The sequence below is a fragment of the Castor canadensis genome, chromosome X (genome assembly GCF_047511655.1).
Source record: "Castor canadensis chromosome X, mCasCan1.hap1v2, whole genome shotgun sequence".
NCBI classification, from domain to species: domain Eukaryota; kingdom Metazoa; phylum Chordata; class Mammalia; order Rodentia; family Castoridae; genus Castor; species Castor canadensis.
This window is the reverse complement of record NC_133405.1, coordinates 66,459,302-66,476,546: the sequence shown is the minus strand read 5'-3', so window position 1 is coordinate 66,476,546 and position 17,245 is coordinate 66,459,302.

Below are 17,245 nucleotides of genomic sequence, written 5' to 3'. Positions count from 1 at the left end.
TGACAAAACTACAGTCAACATCATACTTAACAGTGAAAAACTGAAACCATTCTCCTTAAAATCAGGAATGAGACAAGGATATATAACTGGAATTTCTAACCAGACCAATTATGCAAGATGAAGAAATAAAAGGAATAAAAATAGGTAAAGAAACTGTCAAGATATCTTTATTTGCAGATGATATGATCCTATACCTTAAAGACCCAAAAAACTCTACCCCAAAACTCTTAGACACCATAAACAGCTACAGTCAGGTGGGAGAATACAAAATCAACCTACAAAAATCATTAGCTTTTCTATATACCAACAACAAACAAACTGAGAAGAAATATATGAAAACAATTCCATTCACAATAGCCTCAAAAAAATCAAATACCTAGGAGTAAATTTAACAAAAGATGTGAATGAACTCTGCAAGGAGAATTACAATCTCCTGAAGAAAGAGATCAAGGAAGACTACAGAAGATTGTAAAGATCTCTCATGCTCATGGATTGTTAGAATCAACATAGTAAAAATGGCTATACTGCCATAAGCAATCTACATGTTTAATGCAATTCCCATCAAAATCCTAATGACTTTCATCAGAGAGATTGAAAAATCCACTCTAAAGTTCAATTGGAAATGCAAGAGACCACGAATAGCCAAGGCAATACTCAGAAAAAAAGCAATGGTGAAGGTACCACAATATCCAACTTCAAACTATATTACAAAGCAATAGCAATAAAAACAGCATAGTACTGGCACAAAAACAGACATGAAGAACAGTGGAACACAATAGAACATACAGATATAAACCCACACAACTATACCTACCTCATTTTTGACAAAGATGCCAAAAACATACAATGGAGAAAGACAGCCTCTTCAACAAATGTTGCTCAGAAAAGTGGTTACTGGTCTACAAGAAACTGAAACTAGATCCATATCTATCACCCTGCACTAGTATCAACTCAAAATGGATCAAGGACCTAAATATCAGGCCTGAAACTCTGAAGTTACTACAGGAAGGAACAGGAAACACTCTGGAACTAATAGGTATAGGGAAAGACTTCCTCAATAGAACCCAGCAGCCCAGCAACTAAGAAAAAGGATGGACAAACGGGAATTCCTAAGATTAAAATGCTTTTGCACAACAAAAGAAATGGTGTCTAAACTGAAGAGACCACCCACAGAGTGGGAGAAAACATTTGCCAGCTATACATCAGACAAGGGACTGATAACCAGAATACACAGGGCACTTAAGAAACTAAACTCTCCTAAAATCAATGAACCAATTAAAAAATGAGCTACTGAACTTAACAGAACTTTCTCAAAAGAAGAAATTCAAATGGTGAAAAAGCACATGAAAAAATGCTCACCATCTCTAGCCATAAAGGAAATGCAAATCAAAACCACACTAAGATTCCACTTCACCCCTGTTAGAATAGGCATCATCAAAAACACCAGCAACAACATGTGTTGGTGAGAATGTGGGGAAAAAGGAACCCTAATCCAAGCTGGTGGAAATGCAAGTTGGTGCAACCACTCTGGAAAAAAATTTGGAAACTTCTTAAAAATCTAAACAAAGACCTGCCACATGATCCATCATTCCCACTCCTGAGGATATACTCAAAGGAATGCAACACAGGTTACTCCAGAGGCACCTGCACACACATGTTTTTTGCATTGCTATTCACAATAGCCAAGTTACGGAAGCAACCAAGATGCCCCACTATTGATGAAAGGATCAAGAAAATGTAGTTCTTGTACACAATGGAATTCTGCTCAGCCATGAAGAAGAATGAAGAATGAAATCTTACCATTTGCAGATAAATGGATGGAATAGAAAACATCATTCTGAGTGAGGTCAGCCAAGCTCAGAAGACCAAAAGTCATATGTTCTCCCTCATATGCAGATTTTAGATCTAGGGAAAATGCAGCAATGTAGTTGGACTTGGGACAAGGGGAGAGCACATATGGATGATATAGAAACAGTAGAAAACCCAAAACATGAAATCATTTGATGTCCCCACACCAGAGGAGCTAATACAGAAACCTTAAAGCAACAGAGGTTATCATGAGAAGGGGGTCAGTAACCAGGGTAAAGATCAGTTAGAGATGAATCAACATGGGTCATAACACCTGTACACAAAAGCAATGCTAGGAATATTTCTGTATAGCTATCCTTAACTCAACTAGCAAAAGCTCTTTGTCTTCCTTATTATGTTTGTCTCTTTTCTTCAACAAAATTGGTGATAGAGGCAGACAGGACCTGCTAGGAACTGAGGGGGGAAGAGGGAAGAGTGTGGGGGAGTGAAGCAGGGGGGAGAAATGACTCAAACAATATATGCACATGTGAATGAATGAATAATAGAAATGGAATAGAGAAATAAAGGAAAAGTGAAGAACGATGAGTGAGAAGTAGAGCACAGCAGCAGGTCCCTGAGAAAAGACGAGATTAATGTGAACATGTAGTCTGAGGTGAGTGCCGATGACTTCTCTGAGTGACACTTATTGGGTGATGATACAAAGAAAAAGGGAAATGATCACCTCCAATTGATTAAGAATGACAAAAAAAGAGGCTGAGAAAAGAAGGTGACAGAGACAGCACCAGCACCAGTGGCAAGATGACTTTTAAGCACATAATTTTATAAATTTTATCCTATTATTTGTTTATCTAGGTGCTTTTTTGTTATCAAATGTTTCACAAGATCCTCTCCTCTTTGGTAATGCTCATGCTTCTCCTCATCCTAATTCTTCCAGTGTTAACTAATTCACATTGCTCAATTCCTTGTCCCATTCTCACTTCTTCTGATACTCTAGTAGTTACGTACTACCATGTAATTTTCATTTTTAATTTTGATAGGATGTATGGCTTTTATCAACTCTGCAAAATACTTTCTTGTTATGTACTGAATACAGTTCTTCCCATTCATGCATGAATTCATTAGCTGCTTTCCTGACTGCAAAGGCAATCTCAGTTAGTTGAGCAGCATGTGAAAGCATCTTTGAATTAGAAGTATGTATATCACATCCCACATAAGAGTGCTGTATGAAGTTATTCAATGCAAACAGCATCCTCACTATAGGAAAATCTCACTTTACCTGTTCAGTAATAGCATATTTTAATTGCTTTCTTTTCTACTCATTAGCATGGAAGCTGGTTTAGATAAAATCAGAACTTTAGATATAGTTTTACTAATCAAAAATAGCAAAAGAAGAAAAGGCATACTTCAACACGCTATTTAAAGATTTTGAATGAATATAGAAAATTTAGTACCATAATTCTCATCTTTCTATCTAAAATTTGAATTCCAAATCATTGATGTAAACAACTCACCATTCCATATTTGTGATTTAAATAAACATATTTTTATAATGTGAATTCTATACTCATTAAGAAGTAGTTACAAGTTCCTGGTCAATGCTTCTTTTAGTTTCCTTAAATTTGATCCAGAGGTCTAACTTAAGAGAGTGGATATAGGGCTGGCAGAATGGCTCAATTAGTAAGAGCACCTGCCTAGCAAGGGTGAGGCCCTAATTTCAAACTCCCAGTGCCACCAATAAAAGAAAAGAAAGAGAGAGTGGATATAAATTCTGGCTGTACCCTGATGGGGCTCTTGGAGATTTAGTTCTGGATATTTAATGTGTGTCTGTCAGTGGATATTTTTTTATCCTGCAGATGGCTTAATGCCTAAGTGTCTGACCTGTGACCAAGTGTTCCTCTTTCAAGAAGTTTCTGTAAGCAGAGATAATTAGAATTCCTCCCTTCTTATTTGTATGCCTTTTATTTATTTCTTTTGCCTAATTTCTCTGGCTAAGAGAGCCAGTATTATGTAGAATGATAGTAGTGAGAGAGGGCTTGTCTTGGTCCAGAACTTAGGGGAAATAATTTATTTAAAGTTTTCCCCACTCAGTATGATGTTGGCTGTAGATTTTTCACATACAATCTATTTTTTTTTTGGCACTGGGTTTAAACTCAGGGTCTCACACTTGATAGGCAGCATGCTCTTATCACTTGAGCAACTCTACCAGTCCTTTTTTGTGAAGTGTGTTTTTGAGATAGGGTCTCACAAACTATCTGCCCAGATTGGTTTTGAACTGCCATCCTCCTTATCTCTGCCTCCAGAGTAGCTAGGATTACAGGTGTGAGACACAGGCTTCAGGTTCCTACTTCTTTTTTTTATTGTTTTATTATTCATATGTGCATACAAGGCTTGGGTCATTTCTCCCCCCTGCCCCCACCCCCTCCTTTACCACCCACTCCACGCCTTCCCTCTCCCCACCACCCCCTCAATACCCAGCAGAAACTATTTTGCCCTTAACTCTAATTTTGTTGAAGAGAGAGGATAAGCAATAATAGGAAGGAACAAGAGTTTTTGCTGGTTGAGATAAGGATAGCTATACAGGGAGTTGACTCACATTAATTTCCTGAGCGTGTGTGTTACCTTCTAGATTAATTCTTTTTGATCTAACCTTTTCTCTAGTTCCTGGTCCCCATTTCCTATTGACCTCAGTTGCTTTTAATGTATCTTTTTTAGTTTCTCTGCATTAAGGGCAACAAATGCTAGCTAATTTTTTAGGTGTCTTACCTATCCTTACCCCTCCCTTGTGTGCTCTCGCTTTTATCATGTGCTTAAAGTCCAATCTCCTTGTTGTGTTTGCCCTTGATCTAATGTCCACATAAGAGGGAGAACATACGATTTTTGGTCTTCTGGGCCAGGCTAACCTCACTCAGAATGATGTTCTCCAATTCCATCCATTTACCAGTGAATGATAGCATTTCGTTCTTCTTCATGGCTGCATAAAATTCCATTGTGTATAGATACCACATTTTCTTAATCCATTCGTCAGTGGTGGGACATCTTGGCTGTTGCCATAATTTGGCTATTGTGAATAGTGCCGCAATAAACATGGGTGTGCAGGTGCCTCTGGAGTAACCTGTGTCACAGTCTTTTGGGTATACCCCCAAGAGTGGTATTGCTGGATCAAATGGTAGATCAATGTTTAGCTTTTTAAGTAGCCTCCAAATTTTTTTCCAGAGTGGTTGTACTAGTTTATGTTCCCACCAACAGTATAAGCGGGTTCCTTTTTCCCTGAATCCCCACCAAAACCTGTTGTTCGTGGTGTTGCTAATGATGGCTATTCTAACAGGGGTGAGGTGAAATCTTAGTGTGGTTTTAATTTGCATTTCCTTTATTGCTAGAGATGGTGAGCATTTTTTCATGTGTTTTTTGGCCATTTGAATTTCTTCTTTTGAGAAAGTTCTGTTTAGTTCACCTGCCCATTTCTTTACTGGTTCATTAATTTGGGGAGAATTTAGTTTTTTAAGTTCCCTATATATTCTGGTTATCAGTCCTTTGTCTGATGTGTAGCTGGCAAATATTTTCTCCCACTCTGTGGGTGTTCTCTTCAGTTTAGAGACCATTTCTTTTGATGAACAGAAGCTTTTTAGTTTTTTGAGGTCCCATTTATCTATGCTTTTTCTTAGTTGCAGTGCTGCTGGGGTTTCGTTGAGAAAGTTCTTACCTATACCTACTAACTCCAGAGTATTTCCTACTCTTTCCTATATCAACTTTAGAGTTTGTGGTCTGATATTAAGATGCTTGATCCATTTTGAGTTAATATTGGTATAGGGTGATATACGTGGATCTAGTTTCAGTTTTTTGCAGACTGCTAACCAGTTTTCCCAGCAGTTTTTGTTGAAGAGGTTGATATTTCTCCATCATACATTTTTAGCTCCTTTGTCAAGGACAAGTTGGTTATAGTTGTGTGGCTTCATATCTGGGTCCTCTATTCTGTTCCACTGGTTTTCATGTCTGTTTTTGTGCCAGTACCATGCTGTTTTTGTCGTTATTGCTTTGTAATATGGTTTGAAGTCAGGTATCGTGATACCTCCAGCATTGTTCTTTTGACTGAGTATTGCCTTGGCTATTCATGGCCTCTTGTGTTTCCATATAAATTTAATAGTAGATTTTTCAATCTTTTAATGAGTGTCATTGGAATTTTGATGGTAATTTCATTAAACATGTAGATTATTTTGGGGAGTATTGACAATTTTACTATGTTGATTCTACCAATCCATGAGCATGGGAGATCTCTCCACTTTCTACAGTCTTCCTCAATCTATTTCTATAGAAGTTTATAGTTTTCCTTGTAGAGGTCATTCACATCTTTTGTTAGGTTTATACCTAGGTATTTGATTTTTTTTGAGACCATTGTAAATGGAATTGTTTTCATACATTCTTTTTAAGTTTGCTCATTGTTAGTGTATAGAAATGCTAATGATTTTTCTATGTTGATTTTATATCCTGCTACCTTGCTGTAGCTATTGATGATGTCTAGAATCTTCTGAGTAGAGTTTTTTGGGTCTTTAAGGTATAGGATCATGTCATCTGCAAATAGGGATATTTTGACAGTTTCTTTACCTATTTGTATTCCTTTTATTCCTTCTTCTTGCCTAATTGCTCTAATTCCAGTACTACGTTGAATAGGAGTGGAGATAGTGGGCATCCCTGTCTGGTTCCTGATTTTAGAGGGAATGGTTTCAGCTTTTCTCCATTAAATATAATGCTGGCTGTAGGTTTGTCATACATAGCTTTTATAATGTTGAGGTACTTTCCATCTATTCCTAGTTTTCTTAGCGCTTTTATCATGAAACTGTTTTGGATGTTATCAAAGGCTTTTTCTGCATCTATTGAGATGATCAAGTGGTTTTTGTCTGCTTCTGTTAATGTAGTTTATTACGTTTATTGATTTTCATATGTTGAACCACCCCTGCATCCCTGGGATGAAGCCTACTTGGTCATGGTGAATAATCTTTTTGATGTGCTGTTGAATTCGGTTTGCCATTATTTTGTTGAACATTTTTTCAATGTTCATTAAGGAGATTGGCCTATAGTTCTCCTTTTTGGAGGTGTCTTTGCCTGGTTTTGGGATAAGTGTAATACTGGCTTCATAAAATGTGTTTGGCAGTTTTCCTTCCCTTTCTATTTCATGGAACAGTTTAAGGAGGGTTGGTATCAGTTCTTCTTTAAAGGTCTGATCGAATTCAACAGAGAATCCATCAGGTCCTGGACTTTTCTTTTTGGGGAGACTCTTGATTGCTACTTCAATTTCATTTAGTGTTATAGATCTATTGAGGTGATTAATTTCCTCTTGGTTCAGTTTTGGATGATCATATGTCTCTAGAAATCTGTCCATTTTTAAAGATTTTCAAATTTATTTGAATATAGGTTCTTGAAGTAGTCTCTTATGATTTCCTGGACTTCCATGGTGTTTGTTGTTATCTCCCCTTTTGCATTCCTGATTCTACTAATTTGGATTTTTTTTCTCTCCTCATTTTAGTCAGGTTTGCCAGGGGTCTATTGATCTTGTTTAGTTTTTCAAAGAACCAACTTTTTGTTTAATTAATTCTTTCTGTGGATTTTTTTTGTTTCTATTTTGTCAATTTCAGCTCTTATTTTTATTATTTCTCTCCTTCTATTTGTTTTGGGATTTGCTTGTTCTTGTTTTTCTAGGAATTTGAGATGTATCATTAGGTCATTGATATGGGATCTTTCAGTCTTCTTAACATCTGCACTCATGCCTATAAACTTTCCTCTCATGACTACCTTTGCTGTGTCCCATAGGTTCCTGTAAGTTTTGATTTCATTTTCTTTGACTTTCAGGAACTTTTTAATTTCCTCTTTTATTTCACTGATGATCCATTGTTCATTAAGTAATGAGTTATTTAGTTTCCAGCTGTTTGCATGGTTTTTGTCTTTACTTTTGTTGTTGAGTTCTACTTTTACTGCATTGTGATCAGATAGTATGCATCATGTAATTTGTATTTTCTTATATTTGCTGAGGCTTGCTTTGTGCCATAGGATATGATCTATTTTAGAGAAGGTTCCATGGGCTGCTGAGAAGAATGTATATTGTATAGAAGTTGGATGAAATGTTCTGTAGACATCAAGTAGGCCCATTTGATCTATTGTATATTTTAGATCTTGGATTTCTTTATTGATTTTTTCTTTGGATGACCTATCTATTGATGATAATGGGATGTTAAGGTCTCCCACAACCACTGTGTTGTAATTAATATATGCTTTTAGGTCTTTCATGGTATGTTTGATTAAATTGGGTGCTTTGACATTGGGTGCATACAGGTTGATGATTATTATTTCCTTTTGGTCTATTTCTCCTTTTATTAGTATGGAATGTCCTTCTTTATCTCATTTGATCAATGTAAGTTTGAAGTCTACTTTGTCAGAGATAAGTATTGCTACTCCTGCCTATTTTCAGGAGCCATTGATTTGGTAAATCTTCTTCCAGCCTTTCATCCAAAGCCTATGCTTTGTCCTGTAAGCAACAAATTGTTGGATCTTCCTTTTAATCCATTTCTTCAAGTGGTGCCTTTTGATGGGTGAATTAATTCCGTTAACATTAAGTGTTAGTACTGATAGGTATGTGGTGATTTCTGTCATTTAGTTGTCTTAGTTGTTTGAAGGTTTGATTGTGTATACCTAAGTTGAGGTTACTCTCTACTTTCTTGCTTTTTCTTTTCCTGTGGTTTGGTGCTGCCTGTCTTTTCATGGTTAAGTTGGGTTTCACTTTCTGTGTGCAGAATCCCTTGAAGAATCTTTTTTAGTGGTGGCTTTGTGGTCACATATTGTTTTAGTGTCTGTTTATCATGGAAGACTTTCATTGTTCCATCTATTTTGAATGATAGTTTTGCTGGGTAGAGTATCCTGGGGTTGAAGTTATTTTCATTCAGTGCCTGGAAGATCTCACCCCATGCTCTTCTTGTTTTTAATGTTTCTGTTGAGAAGTCTGCTGTGATTTTGATGGGTTTACCTTTGCATGTTACTTGTTTTTTCTCTCTTACAGCCTTCAATATTCTTTCCCTGGTTTCTGAACTTGTTGTTTTAATAATGATATGTCGTGGAGTAGTTCTATTTTGATCTGGTCTGTTTGGTGTCCTGGAGGCCTCTTGCATCTGTATGGGAATATCTTTCTCTAGATTTGGGAAATTTTCTGTTATTGTTTTGTTGAATATATTATGCTTTCCCTTCACTTGCACCTCTTCTCCTTCTTCGATGCCCATGATTCTCAAGTTTGGTCTTTTGATGGAGCCAGTGAGTTCTTGCATTTTCTTTTCACAGGTCTTGAGTTGTTTAATTAATAGTTCTTCAGTTTTTCCTTTAATTACCATTTCATCTTTGAGTTCTGAGATTCTGTCTTCTGTTTGTTCTATTCTGCTGGATTGGCCTTCCATTTTGTTTTGCAGTACTGTTTCATTCTTTTTTCTGAGGTTTTCCATATCCTGGGTGGTTTCCTCTTTAATGTCTATTTTTGTCCTGAGTTCATTTATCTGTTTATTAATCATGCTCTCTGTTTCACTTTTGTGTTTGTACAGTGCTTCTGTGGTTTTCTTTATTTCTTCTTTTGTTTTTTCAAATTCTCTATTTTTTTGTCTTGGAATTTCTTGAGTGTCTCATGTACATTTTGGTTGATCATATCCAGTATCATCTCTATAAAATTCTCATTGAGTACCTGTAGTATGTCTTGTTTTAAATTATTTTTGTGGGCTTCATTTTGTTCTTTGGTTAAGTTTATCTTTGTTTTGTTGGAGTCTGGATCTGAGTATCTGTTTTCTTCACTTCCCTCTGATTCCTGTATTAATTTTTTGCTGTGGGGAAACTGGTTTCCCTGTTTTTTCTGTCTTCCTATCATTGTCCTTGGTGTTGTTACTGTCCCTGTACTGTGTGCAATTAAGTATTTTCTAGCTTGTAATAATAACAATGGTAATATTTAGAATGGAAAGTGAGAGGAAATGGAAAGCAAGAAGTTAAAGAAAAGGGAAAAACAAATAAACAGACAAGTAGTAGAAAACAAAACAAGCAATCAAATAAGAAAGTTTCAAAGGTATAAACAGGAAGCATTAGTATACTAATTGACAGTAAGCTGAACAGGCATTAGAGAGACAGAGAGAGGATAGAAAATAAAAAATAAAAAGAATAAAGATAAGAACAAAAATAAAAAATAAGTAAATGAAAGAAATGTATATATATATATATATATAAATAAAATAAAACAAAATGAAAAATAGAAAAAAAAAACCTCCAAGTTCAAATGCAATGAAGTTTCAGTCTTAATAATTTTGGTGTCCGTCTCAGTCTCCAATACTGGAGATGGTGCCTCAGATGCTGTTCTGTAGCTGTCTCATCAAAGGGGACACATAAAGTAGAACAAAACTGCACACACAAACAAAAAAAACCCACAAAGTGTCCCAAGTTCAAATGCAATACAGTTTCAGTAAGTTTTTCAGCATGAGGTGTAGTTCAGTTGTTTTCTCATCAAAGGTAGGAAGAGAGGGGGGAAAAAAAGAGTCTGGAGACAGTTCTGTGAATGGTATCTGTGGTTTTGGCTTGTCTGCCCTCTGCTGTCAGCCTGCTGTTGCTGGAGGTGTTATTTATGCAGATCTCAGGGGTGAGCTTAACATTCACCTGGCCCTGCAGGCTTTGTTTACTCAGAGTTATCCTGTGCATGAGCTGCTGCTACAAGCTTTCCCCTTTCCAAGCACACTGGATGAGGTGACACTGCACCTGCTTTCTCAGGCCTGCATGTTTATTTACAGTTCACGTGGGAAGTGGTCTTCCCCCCTCTCCTGTGGAGTTTTCCTCCCTCTGCCCCTCTCGCAAGCTTTCCTGCTCCTGGTTGCTGGGCACGTGCCCGGCTCCTGCTGGAGACTCTCCGGCCCATCCGGCTTGTTTATTTAGTGTTCTGGGAAGGATTCTCCTCCCCCAATCTTCGATGCTCAGTGTGCCCCACCCTCTTTCCCACATGTCTTAATTGTTCTTATTGCTTATTACTCAGTTTTTCTTTTTTCCCCATGTGGAGGTTGGTCTGTCCAGGGTTGTCTGTGGGAGTACTGCAGAACCGCTAAGCTCACCTTGTCCGCATCTTCCCAAGCCATTTGGGCATGGGTGACTGGTGGCCCAGGGGCCCTCCTGGTTTCTCAGTTTAACATGATGTGGAGATGCTGTGCGCTGGCTGGAGGTGTGGAGGGGTCAAAGTTTTGCCTCTTCTCAGTTTTGCCTGCAAGGTGTGTCTCCAGCATCTCTCTAAGATTTCACTATAGGAGGCACGCTTTCTGCTTCCTCCCTCTAGCCACCATCTTGGAATCCTCACATATAATCTATTATATTGCAGTATTTTTATTCCATATCTAATTTGTTCAGTTTTATTATAAATGGACACTGAAATTTATCACATGCTTTTTGCTACATCTATTGAGATAATCACATGATTTTGTTTTTTCTATTGGTATGATGTATTATGTTAATTACATGTTTTGATACATCCTTGCATTCCTTTGATATAACTCATGTGATCATTTTGGATGATATTTTGCCTGTTTTGTTAAATTTGTTTTGCTAGTATTTTGTTGAAAATTTTTATATCTATGGTCATCAGGTATATTTGTTTATGTTTTTCTATTTTTGCTCTGCCCTTGTCTGCTGATGGTATCAAAGTAATGCTGGTCCTGTAGAATGGGTTCTAAAGAGTTTCCTCTCCTTTCAATCTTTTTGGAGAAGTTTGAGAAGAACTAGCATTAGTTTATCTATGTCTGGAAACCATAATCTTATTAGAAGAAATCTTGGAAGAATTTACTTAAGAGATTGGAATGCAGATAACCTTCCAAGTTCTGACACAAAATCCATGACCTGTAAAAGGAAAGGTTGATAATTATACTATATTTTTCCAAGAGTTGAATCAGTGCTAAAAACACCATAATAAACTTCAAATACAACTGCTCAGCTTGAAAGGTATTTGCAACTTAAAGAGTAAAGTATTAATTTCTCTAATATGTACCTACAAAAATAAAAAAGTAAAAACAACCACATAATAGAGAAAAGATAAATAACAAGAATATATATATTCTCTCTATATATACAGATATTTGAAGCATCTTCAATCCTCTTCACCCTTCAGTATCCTGTCCTTTACCCGTTTCCTCTCCCATTAACTCTGCCCTAGTCTGTCCCCCACTTACATTCATGTCTTCTTCTTATTATGATGATTATTGTCACCATAAGCATTGTTTTAGGTCTAGGCTCTACAAATGAGTGAGAACATGTGATATTTTTCATTTTGATCTTGGGCATACATCCAAAGGAATGTAAATTAATTCTGAAGCTTTCAGTATACATTCTGTTGTCTAGACTGTGGGGAAGCTTGGCACTCACATTGGTGGTAGGAATTTAACTAGTACAAAACTTGGAAATGATTATCAAAATTGCAAATGTATGTATACTTTCATAGAGATTTTCTATTTTAGGAAATTTGCATATTCCAGTAACACACAGGCTAAGTTGCATATATACAAAATTATTTGTTTCAGCATTGTTTGTAGTAATGAAATATGAATCCAAATTTCTACCAAAAGGACTTACTTATATTATAGTACATGTGTTTAATGAAATATTGACTGCAATATAAAACTGAAGATACACTAAATTCATTGCTTAGAAAATAATACCAAGTCATGTTATTAAGGGGAAAAAGTAAGTTACAAATGAATATATAGATAAGCAATATTTTGTGTAAAAAATAGAAGAATAAGATTTTATTTTCATATTTTCTTGCATGCACAGTGAAATTCTGGAAAAATTAAGAGCAATACAATAAAGACAGTTACATGCATAAGATGAGAGCAAAGTGCAAGTGGGAGGATATGCAATGGAGATAGCAGGGACAATTTTTATTTGTAAATGTTGTTTTTTATTTGAACCAAGTGCATTTATCACCTATCCAACATTTTTCAAAAGAACTTCTGATAAACCACATAAAATTATGAAGTTGAAAAATTAAACTCATGTTCATATAAAGATGATAGTGTGATGGAATCATAGAGAATACAAAATTGGACAATAAAATTGGGCATATTTTTAGACATATTGACTGATTTCTGTTTAAATATGTTGATCTGATTTACCTAGCTTTATATGCACATGGCAATGTACAACAGACAAAATGGTTGGAAATATACATCTCAGGAGATTTTAGTTTGAAGGAGGAAATGTGAATATAAAAACATAAAGGACACTATAACCAGTGCTTGCTATCTCTGTTTAAGATTAGTTGATGAGGTTGTTTGAAAGGATGAACCTATTTGAAAAATGTCTTTGAGAGACATGAGTAGGTGAATCTCATGAGTTCTTACCATAAAATGAAGTCATCCCAAGGACAATTCTGTGATTTTTCACATACATGATTGACAGGATAGTTTGACTTAAGAATCCAGGTCAAATTTTCAATAGCATTTCAGAGAAAATGAGGGTAATATGATATGTTAGTGATTTCTCCTAATTGAAGTAGATTCTTCACAAACAATATAAAATAACTCTTTGGTACTTCCTTTCTTAAATTCAAGGAAAATTGTAAGGCCCAAGGGGTGTATTCTTCAGGTGTATAATAATAATAAGCAAGATTTATAATAGATAATTGGCCTCAGTCATGCTACTTCAGTGTTGTGTACCAGATATTTAGCATGGAAATCTCCTAATAACTTATATAGGTAACAATATTGCACTATGTATTTCAAAAAAGCTAGAGAAAAGGATTTTTCAAGTTTTCACCATAAAGAAATGATAAATGTTTGAGGAGATATATATGTTTAACTCTATTTAAACATTATGAAATATATATATGTCTATATATATATATATATATATATGTGTATATACCCCAAATTAGGTAGTATTCAATATCTACAAATTTTATGTTTTTATGTATTAGTTAGAATAAAATTTAAAAATAAAGGCAGATCACCCAGGTGCTGGTGACTCATGCCTGTAATCCCAGCTACCCACATTGCAGTTTGAAGCTAACTGGGGTAAATAGTTCACAAGACCCTGTCTTGAAAAAAACCCATCACAAAAAAGGGCCGGTGGAGTGGTTCAAAGTTTAGGCCCTGAGTTCAAGCCCCAGTACCACAAAATAAATAAATAAAAATAAAGGGCAAATAAACTTCTAAAAATGAGAATTTAATTTTGTCAAAGGCTTTTTCTGTATCAATTAAGATGATCATGTGATTTTTGTCCTTGTTTCAGTTTACATGCTGTATTACATTTATTGATTTGTGTATGTTGAATCATCCCTGCATCCCTGGAATGAAACTGACTTGATCATGTACATATGATAGTTTTGATGTGTTGTTGGATTTGTTTTACAAGTATTTTATTGAAAATTTTTGTATCTATGTTTATTAAAGAGATTAGGATATAATATTTTTGGTTGTGTCCTTGTCAGGTTTTTGGATAAATGTAATCTTGAATAGAATGAGTTTGGTAGTGTTCCTTCTCTTTCTGTTTCATGAAATAGTTTGAGGAGTGTTGGTATTAGTTCTTCTTTAAAGGGCTGGTAGAATTCAGCATTGAATCCCTCCAGTCCTAATCTTTTCATTGTTGGGAGATTCTTTTAGTACATATATTTGGTTGCATATGACACTTCAAGTCTCATATTTTCTTTGTGTTCATATCTAATTATCATTTCCTTCCTATTAAAATATAAATGTGTGTATATTTTTTCTATTAATACAACCTTACTTGGTTAATACAACCTGATTTTATCTCTTGTGAGTCAAATTCCTGTGCATAAGTTAGTCCCTCTACTTTGGATCCTGCTAGATTTCATTCAACATGTTGGCAGAAGCTATGATCTCATTTGAGGCTTGGAGTCCTCTTCTGAGCTCACTAGATGATGGCAATATCCTTATCTCTATGGTCATAGGACTGAGGCCCTTAGAACTAAGGGGGTGCTTATTGCTTCATGCCATGTGATCCTCTCAACTGTGGCAAGCTTTTTCTTCAAAACCAACAGAAAAGCATCTGCTGCTTCTGTCTTTTATGGGTTCACCCAAATAGGTCAGACATACCCAGGGCAATTTCCCTTAATACTAATTCAACGTGAACTGTTTACAGATCTTAACAATACTTTCAAAATCCATTTTCCATATAATGTAACTCAATCATGGGAGTGACAATCTTCACTCACATTCAAGCAAAGGTGATTATACAAGGTGTGTACAACTGAGGGATGGGAATTTTGGAGGTAATCTTGGAATTCTGAATACCAAACAGTGTGTGGTATGTGTGTGTGTGTGTGTAAGCATGCTTGAGTATATTCATACATGGGTATTTGAGTTTGAGAAATAGTCAAACAATGAGGTACATTTATGTTGTTTCTGCAGGTATTCAAGATTTTTGTTAGTCGATAGCTCTTCTAAAATCACCTTATCACATCAACTGTCATTTTCTCTCACAAAATACTTTTTGAATTGGCACACATGCAACTTAATATATCATAACAAAATGTTGTAGCATGCTTAAAGGTACATTACTGATTAGAAGGTGTTAATGATGAGGGGTTAAATTATATTTACAATATTTTGTATATAATATCTTTGTACTTACATTTCTCATCTTTGGACTTGGCTGAAAACAGAGGTAGATTTATAGGAGAACATTCAATTCTTATTGGCTGCAGTCTAAATGAATATGATACTGATGGTGTACAATGAAGACAATTGTGAGGGAGTTGTAAAATAATTAACTGTACCTCATAGATGCATTGTTCATCCATGAAATTGCATTCCACAGTTTCAGTGGCCTCTAATAGCCATGATTAATAGTGAGTTTATAAGTGTTTTTACGATTATTTGAAATTGAACTAGAGTCAAAAGATTATTAAAATATCATATGAAAAATATTTTATGTTCCACTTATCAATATGCAAATATATTATTATATCTTTAGTTTTGGTACTCTTGGGTTTGGTTTTCATCTTTTAACTTTATGAATAGGTGTCTTTTATATGAAATTTCATGTAAAGGTAAATACAGCACCAAAGTATAATGTGATTTCAAAATTTTATTTTGTTCATTATGTTGTACAGGCAATTTAATATGATGATATATTATTAAAATATATATGTTAACTTTATATTTTCACCTGGATTTTTAATAATCACAATCTGGGCTATGAGAAATAATAGGAAATTGAAAAGCTAAAGTTCTCTCATATTACTTATTATACAGAGAGTGAATATTGATGGTTGTATAATCTAAGCAATTCTTGTACACAATTTTATAGCAAATGACCTTTAATTACTATGAAGATGTTTTATCCATATTATATTTCTTTACTTGCCTTACTGGGCAGTAGATGTCTGCTGTGAAGCAGAAAGGAATTTTTTGTCCTAATCCTTATGATGTGATTAATGAGAGAAAATTCCTATTTGAAGCTTTGTACCAATCAATAGGCAGATGGGCAAGAGTGGATGTTGAACAACAAGACAGCAGGAGACACTTAAGCTCTTTTTACCTTCATATAGAAAAAATATTTGGAAAAATCTTTAAGGCTACAGTGAACATTCAAATTTTTCTGTACCTTTCTTTTAGTCAAATGTCTTTTGTCTTACTGAATTTTGTATGTCTGGATTTTAAATATTGCTAGTCAAAGTAAGGTTTATAGTATATATGTGCTCATAGTTTATTTTTAAAAAATAGGATGGTAAATGAGAGGATTTTAATGCTTTACTCTTAACATCACATGGATGTTGATATTTTGGGGAATAGCACAATATATACAACCGTTTATTAGATTCTTACATATCAAAATGAATATTGGTGGACTCTACCAGTTGATTTTACATCTGTAATATACTTGAATATTAGGTCAGTCATTTCACATTTGGTTGTGACTTGTGTGAACATTCACCTTTTTACACTTTCATCAAAGTTTATAAAGAAACCCAAACTTTAAAAAATCCCTTTAAGTATTAAATTATTAAATATTGTGCACCACTTGCAGAATGTGGACTTATTTGCCAAGCTTTTTATCCTTTCTTATTTTACACTTGAGGCCATGTACCACGAATCTTATTTTTCTCAACATTACTTAATAAGTGACAAATAAACAGAAAGGAAACAGGGCCCTGCTCTAAATACTTTCAGTGAAGAGCATCTGTAGTAAAAGCATGGAATATGATCTTATTGCTTGGACAAATCATGGATACTTTCAAAATGTCTTTAAAATAGCCTTAGAGAGATTAGTAAATTTTATTACACTATTTCATTTTAAAGAATTGCTTATGTACGTCATGGAATTTTCAAAAGTTAAAATTCAACACATTCTGGTGCTGCATATATGAGAAATGAAGTGGATAAAATTTGCATCATTAATAATTTCTAAAAATGATTATAATTTGCAGAGTGTA